At 42.1% G+C, this 7,798-nt stretch overlaps 1 long non-coding RNA gene across 1 annotated transcript; it reads right to left on the bottom strand.

The window, feature by feature from the left end:
• Nucleotides 1-233: 233 nt before the first annotated feature.
• Nucleotides 234-7,346, bottom strand: LOC112541645 (uncharacterized). The gene is made up of 3 exons (XR_003085632.2): nt 7,040-7,346; nt 6,209-6,364; nt 234-3,597 (listed from the first exon to the last, which is right to left on the bottom strand). It is a non-coding gene; the product is annotated as an uncharacterized LOC112541645 (long non-coding RNA).
• Between the last annotated feature and the right edge of the window lie 452 nt (nt 7,347-7,798).

The following is a 7,798-nucleotide window of genomic DNA, read 5'->3' as shown; positions in this document are numbered from 1 at the left end:
CTTTTACTACCAAGCGGTGACAGAAAACAGTAAGAATGATAACTTCCCGTGATTTGGAATCATATTTGCAAAGTAACCTTTGGTTATTCCCCAATATTTCTGTTGAGGCATCTTAAAGTTTCCTTGCCCTCTTTCACAGCCACATCACAGTATCTTCCTGCAGGGACCAGTAGAGCAAAATCTTGGAAGATTTTTCTTTCTTTCTTTCTAGATATGGTGAAGAATGACAGAAAGCAGACTAACAATTTATAAAGTGGTTATAAGATTACATTTTATTTCCAACTGACACGTGAAGACGTTCATCTGGATATTAGGAAAATCTGGCTGCCATTCAGCGTTATAGTCAAGGAATTAAGACTCAACGGAACTGTGTTTGTATCTCTGTCTGATTCCAAACTCAAATGCTGGCAACCTAATGCTGGAACTCCGTCCAAGATTAGGAACCCACACAGAGATTGGAGCAGGCCGAAGTGTTAGGCAGGCCACAAAATAAATGTTGGATATGCACAGCAATGAAAAGTCCCACTGTAGCATGTGCCCATGCACCCACAGAGCAAACGAGGGGGCATTTCTTTCCAAAATAGAGGTCGGTCAGCCCCTAACTCCTGCGAAGACAGTGCATAATAATGCCTCCCCCCCAACATTAATGCTAACAATCTCTGGTTTTCATGCCAGACTTAATAACTAATGTTTTGGAACGCATGTGCTGAACTTGGGGGACAACCTTGACTGCATGAATCGATCCTCTTAGGTGGGCTAAGATCAATAAATTGAGTGGGGCTTCAACCAGGTGGCTGAAATGGGGAACAAGTAAGCCAAGCCATTTGGGTCAGCTGAGATTGGGGTGATGGGCAGGGGCCTGACTTGAAGAGGAAAAATGAATTTGTGCCAAGAAATCAAAAGGATCCAAGAAAACGAAGCTGACTAGGTTAAGGGCCAGCTCCAATCTCTTCTTCAGCTGCAAACATCGGTCTTTTTCCCATCAAAGTCCTGCAGAATAGACTGCCATGTTATAGTGAATAAGTCTGGGGTTTGTAGCCCCGCCCCAGTACTAGGACTGCCCAGGGACAAAAATATTTGTGTTCAATAAGCCCATTCTGTTTCTTCTGCAAGTAATCCTACAGAGACCAAATATTTGATCTCTGCTCCCCTTTTGAAGACAGTCTTAGGGTTAAAGCCTGCAATGGTGAATCAGGTATCTTAAATTAATTATATTGCTCTTCTGAAAGCTAATCTCTTTTAAGGAGCTTCTACATTTGATTTATTTCCCTTCCCATACGGAAATAACTTTTTGTTGTTGCTGTTCCTGCATGTATGCAGAATAAAACAAGCACCTTTAAATACTCTTATGTTTAGTATAAATTTTGCAGACCAAACTGCAAAAGACACAAATCTGTGTTATCCCAACCACTGTCACAGTTAGGCTCTTCCTGTGGATGAGAAAGGAGAAAGGACGTGAAAAGGGTCCCAGGTCACGTCCACATTTGGTGTGGACAATCCTCTCATGTTAACCCTCTTTAATGAGGCAGCCACCTGGCTTGATGTTGTCATCAGGGGTTGCTCTGTCTTCCTTTAAGCCTCCAGAAAATTTGGGGGTTTCCATTAATGAATGGAATAATAGCCTATTTGATAAAAGATGTCGGTACAATAAGAGTCACTTGTTGAGATGGGCGGCTATAGAAATCAAATAAATAAATAAGAGATTAGCTATATATGCATAAACATGGAACTGAGTAGAAGTATTTCCATTATTATAAAGAATTTATAATAAAAGAATTATTATTACTATATTGTTATTATGTTTATATTACATTATTATAAAAGAATTTCTATTATTTTTCTGGATTACAGTTCACTATCTAAATCCAACCTTCCTTCCTTCCTTCCTTCCTTCCTTCCTTCCTTCCTTCCTTCCTTCCTTCCTTCCTTCCTTCCTTCCTTCCCATCAAAAAAGGAAGTGCTGCTCAAAACAGATCATTACTGGATTTACACATTTACAATGAAAAGAAAAGAAATACGAAGAGCCCTTTGTCAGATAGATTGGCTGAAATATCAAGGATCTCAAATACAGATTTTTAAAGCGGCACGTTTTATCTTCAGGGTAGAAAAATCTTGAAACCCTAACCCAGCAGCCTCCCGAGAAAGAAGATTTTCTTTTTGCGGGCAGTTTCCAGCTAAGCTCATAATAAATCAGAAAGAAGCTCAGCACATTCTGAGTACCAAACGACAAGGCTTAAAAATCTCCAAGCAATTAAAATTAAGCCTCTGGCTGCTTTTTGGGAAGCCAGAGATAAGGGAAACTTTCCTGCTGGCAGAAAGAGAGAGAAAGAGGGCGATGCTCAAGGAAAGGCTAAGTCCTTCTCTTTTTATTAATAAAGCCCTGTGTTTTTTCAGATACGCCGGCTGCTTTGGTGAGTTGCTTCCAAATTAACTGGGACTATAATTCCCATAATTCCCAGCCTTCCTTAACTCCTGACACCTGGATGTCTTGGGTCAATCCCATCACGGGGACTAAAGTCTGAAGACCATCTACAGAGGTAGATAAAGATGACATGGACATTTAGATGGAGACATAGATATGTTGGGGGGGGGGAGAAACATGTCAAGGCAAAGCCTAAGATAAAACTGAGTTACTAACCCCTCTCCCCCAAACAAACAGGTAGAGAAACAACAAACAAACAAACAAACAAACAAGAACGTGGAAGTACTGTACGCATATACACATATATGTACTAAGAAGAAAAAAAACATATCGAACATCCATATACAGTATTTCTACCTACAGCAACATTTGCACAGTTGAAAGTTACCCATTAAGGGAAAATAAAACACTGTTACTGTAGCTACTAAATTACAACTTTGTTTGCAAACATCTATTCTTCATTGGAGGGATCTTTCTGAAGCTCTCTGCTGTTGTGTTGTTTTTTTCCAGCCAAGATCATTCCTCTCACTTTTGAATATCAAAATGCGATGCAAGGCAAGATGAAACATTTAATTTTCAGGATAACAACAGAAAGTGAATCAGTGTGTGATGTGACATTAACTTTTGTGCCAGAGGAAATATGGACAATCAATCAACAGCAGGATTCAGCTTGAAAGAGACTTTGGTGATTTTCCCAGTTCCTTCACAATCAAAAGGATTGGCCAATTGGGCATTGCCATGAAAGACAGTAAGATGGACTGACCCCCCACCAACACAATCCAGAAAGGTTGTAATTGACATAGTCCAGCTATAGCAGAATGGAGTCCCATCTAGGAATTATTACAGTGGTCAATTCTTGTGGTGGCAATGAATGCAACGTTGGAAGACCTGGAAGACCAGGTTGGGGACAGAATGTCATGGAGAAAATCTATCTGTGTGTTCGCTAGGAGTAGAAAATGACTTGGTTGCACATAATCAATCAATTCAAATTATTTAAATAAATATCTAGCCCAAAAGTTACTTGTGTCCTTAGCCCAACCAGTGGGAGGTTCTTCTCCTCTGCACCAAATTCCTGGCAGCTGCTGAAGCCTCAAGAGTGAGGAAAGCAGAACAATCACAGACGTGAAGGTAAGTGGTGGCTGACATTGTTGGCAGGGTAGTAGGAAGGCCCAGGACTAGGAGAAACAAGACACTATTCAGAACCCACAGCAGATGTGAAAACACAATGGAGATGATGGTGGGAAGGGTGGAGGACTAGTTGCAAAATGTGGTGAAACATGGTTTAAGAATCATAGTCAGCATAGAAGCTAGGCCATCCACATGCCACTTTGATTTTTCACTGGGGGCGGGGGGTGGGGGTGGGGATTGCAGGAGAACAAAAACCTTTGCAGACAAGGTGTTGTTGCATTTTTCTTGGTTTTAAAATACTTCTCGTTCTAATTTGGTACACTGCAGAGATTGGTTGGGAGGTCCTATTTTGTATATGATGGGAGCATCTTATTAGGGCTGGCTATTAGTGATACTTTTAAGAACCAGTAGATACAGAGGATGGTCTATCAGTCTGACTTGCAAGATGGACTGTCTTGCACTGCTTTACTTGAGCTAGGTCATCACTGTGGGAGACCATGCAGTGATTCAGTTAATCCCCCACCTGTGCCTTCACCTTGCTTGCTCCATTTTCTGGTCCAGTGTGATGTAGACCATCTGGGGAGGCCCTGCGGAGACAGGAGATGTCTAATCGTCTTTTCCTGCATCTGCTGTCACCTCACATGGGGCAAGAGGCAGGATGAAAGCATTGATTCTTCAATAAATGTTGTGGCCTGATGTGTGGTGTGTGTGTGTTTTAATTTTTCTTTTTTAAATGGGAGATCCTGTTCATAGATCTTCTGGGTTTTCAGCCGAGCTCTGACTGAGTCCTGCCACTGGGCAAACCATTTGTTGATTGTCCATTTGCACGTGTTTCTACGTTTCATTTTTAGTGAATGTGAGATATCCATTCCACTCTTATACATTGTGTCTCTCTTTGAAGTCTGGATGAAAGAAATGGATCCTTTCTTATTTTTTAAAACATATATTTGCAACCAAAACTTTATTATACCACTGACGTGGCCACCCCCAAAGGCCCACTGCCTGGATAATGGAACCAACATCAGAATATCAAAGCTGGCCATGGCTATGGCTGTACAACGTAAGCAAAACTGTCCTCCTCCTGCTGAGTGAGCAACAGGAATAAAAAGGACTGTACAAAACAATCAAATTCATTCCACAGAGGGATGGTAGCAGCGCAATTAGGAAATGCTAAAAGAAAGATGTAGAAACATCTGAGACCCACTATCCTGCTGGAAAGATGGATATCCTGCTGGATATCCTGCTGGAATTGGACCAAGGTGTTTCTGGAGCTCCCCAAGGACTCAGCCATAGAAATGGGTGCTTATTCCTATTCCCAATCTCTGAATATTGTACCTAGTAAAACAGATCTTCCATTTCAGCTGATTATTAAATCTAATAAATTACATAAACTTAATTAGGGTTGGAAGCTTTGTGATCCTTTTCAAGTCAAGGGGGGAACAGTGAAGCAAAGGAGCAGGGTTGCTGGAGGAAGAGTAAAACATTACGGACTTTTCGGACTCCCCTTGCAGAATGGCAATAGCTACAGCCAGGAAGGGTGCCGCTGCGGTGAGGAAACTCTGACAGCAGAAGCAAAGGGAGCAAAAGACTGCAGGGCCGGCTCAAAGCAGGCTTAAGCAGCTTAATCGTGGGCAGCTCTGCTCTTGACAAGCCCACTCCATTGTTTCTCTTGCACCTATGCGCTCACTTTTCACACCTTCACGTTTAAAAGAGCAGCCGACAAGTCGCACTTTTGAAAGGCCAGTTACGCTCAAGCGTCTGGGAATGGCTGAATTCTTTTATCATAATGGATCTATTTATTCCAGCACTGCTTGCTCCTCATCAGCACCACGGCAACCAAGTGCTTTCATGCTGCAGTGGGCTGCTGGCAGCAGGAGCTGATATGAAAAGGGGGGGAAATTGCATCAAGGTGTTGGAAGCTTCCAGAGCCATCCAGCAAGCTATTGCAGAGCCACGGGGGAGGAGTGACCCCCATGATTAGGCTTATCAGTTCTGAGCGCCAAAAAGTCCAGATGAATATGGTAGATGGGAGCAAAGCAAGATGGCAAACTCTTATTAGCCATCTTATAAGCAACACTAATATTTTAGAAATTATAGACAATACTGTATTGATATGACTTATATCCATTACAATTATCTAAATTATCAGAGTGTTAATGATCTCCAGTCAACATGTACCAAATAAGGCAATGTATTATTCATCTTTTAAAATAATACAGTACTACTTAAAAAAAGACTGCAAACTCGTAGCTCTTTGCTGCCCTCTGGTGGCCACCTGGAGTTTCTGGCCAAGAGGTGGTAGACCTGTAGAGTCCTTGGGGTTCTCTGAGCTTGGTTGTTTTCTTGCAAATGTTTTGTTACCTGGCTAGGTCAGATCTACCTGTGAAATGGCGTTTGTTGATTGGAAAAGCAGACCCTGCACCTGTGGGGAAAACGCTAGGGAGGAGGAGGAGGAGGAGGAGGAGGAGGAGGAGGAGGAGGAGGAAGAAGAAGAAGAAGAAGAAGAAGAAGAAGAAGAAGAAGCATAAGAAGAAGAAGAAGAAGAAGTAGAAGAAGAAGAAGAAGAAGAAGAAGAAGAAGAAGAAGAAGAAGAAGAAGAAGAAGAAGAAGAAGAAGAAGAAGAAGAAGAAGAAGAAGAAGAAGATGGTGTAGACCTACCTGTGACAGTGATCAAACGTCCTTCTCCATTATTGCATGGCTTATTTTCTAAGCAGATGTTCAGATGATCTCTGAATTCTTTCATATATATAGCTGAGATGGAGTTTTATCACCAACAGAGAACCAATTAACCCACCAAGGTAGAGGTAAGGTTATCTAAAAGAAAGGAAGATGTTTATTTATTTATAAAAGATTTATAAGGCCGCCCACTGTGGGCAGCACTGAGCACAAAAACAGACTATCAATCAAAAAGAAAAAAAAAACAGAGAAAACCATATAACAATAAACAAACAATATATAAATACAAAATGTAAAATGTAAATCAGCAACCAAATTGTAGGAGCCCAATGAATTTGAGAAGGAAAAGCTACAAGCCTGTATTATCTATAACTGAAGAAGAAGAGGTAAACTCGGGGTGGGGGGGAAGGAAAGAGGAAAAATAAAGAACTGAAGAATTACTACTGAAGAGGCTGAATTCACTCAATTGTTTCCAGCACGCACAAGCATGCACACACACACACAGAAGACCCACAACTTAGATGACAGCCCATAAAACAGAAGCCGCGTTCTGATCTGCATCTAGCTTTCACTAGTCCTGAGCGTGCTTTATAATTCCCTGATCTGCAGCAAACGGTGCCTCTGACCTCCGTCCGTCCTCTCTTTAAAAGCCGAGATAAGAGAGGGGAGTCTTCGCCCTCCTGGCTGACTCCTGAGAGTCTGATTTCTGTGGGCTTCGTGAAAATCAGTCTCTCAAGGCCCACTACTGGATTGACAGGTCAGGTCTGTGTGTAACTCTTTCCGTATCTGAAGCCCTTGGAGTCTCCCACTTACCGTCTTGCTGTCTTTCAGCTCCCGTCCTGGTTCTAGTATGACAAGCGAAAGCACGACTGCTGGTGTGAGGATTCACCACAAGCACTCTTGCTATCTTCATGGTGTTGGTGGGAAGGGCTCTCTGTTGCTCCCTCTTGCCACAACACGTCATATCAGATAAAAGTTAGAAGCCCGGGAGGGAGGAGCTGATACGATGCCATTTCTCATCATAGATCACAGGCTGCTGCTTCCTGCAGCAAAGAAGAAGACCGTTGAGGGGACATCTCCACGTATCTACTCTTTGGATTGGTTTATTTTGTATCTTTGTTTCTTTGGCTTCTTCCTGACTGTTTTTAAACATTCTATCATCTGCCTGCAAATTTCCTTGCAACTCAGAAAAGCGTCGAAACTGTTTTTGTTGTTGTTTTGGAGTTGTTGTTATTATTATTTCTTTACACAACAGTGCAGACATAAAATTGTTTCCTAAGGACAGAAGAGGAGAGATGCATTCGTCTTGCTTAGCATTTTTCATAAGCTGGGATAGAATCAGAGGTCATCTTTGCCAGCCCCTTGCTTCATCTAAGCTCCAGTTCAGGGACCGTAACACGGCTGCGAGCTAAGGACCACACTCCCATAATTTTTCAGTCAGTCTCCATCATTCCCAAGACACCATGATTCATACCTTCTTCTCCAGTGTGCCAACAGAGGAGGGAGAATGAAGGATGACTTGGGTTTTATTGGATCAAAGAAATAACAACTCCAACACATAGCCCTGGAAGA

The sequence above is a fragment of the Python bivittatus genome, unplaced genomic scaffold (assembly GCF_059951505.1).
Source record: "Python bivittatus isolate LINGU-HERP-01145 unplaced genomic scaffold, Pbiv_v1 ctg000050_np1212, whole genome shotgun sequence".
In the NCBI taxonomy this organism is placed as follows: domain Eukaryota; kingdom Metazoa; phylum Chordata; class Lepidosauria; order Squamata; family Pythonidae; genus Python; species Python bivittatus.
This window is presented reverse-complemented; position numbering and strand designations above follow the sequence as displayed.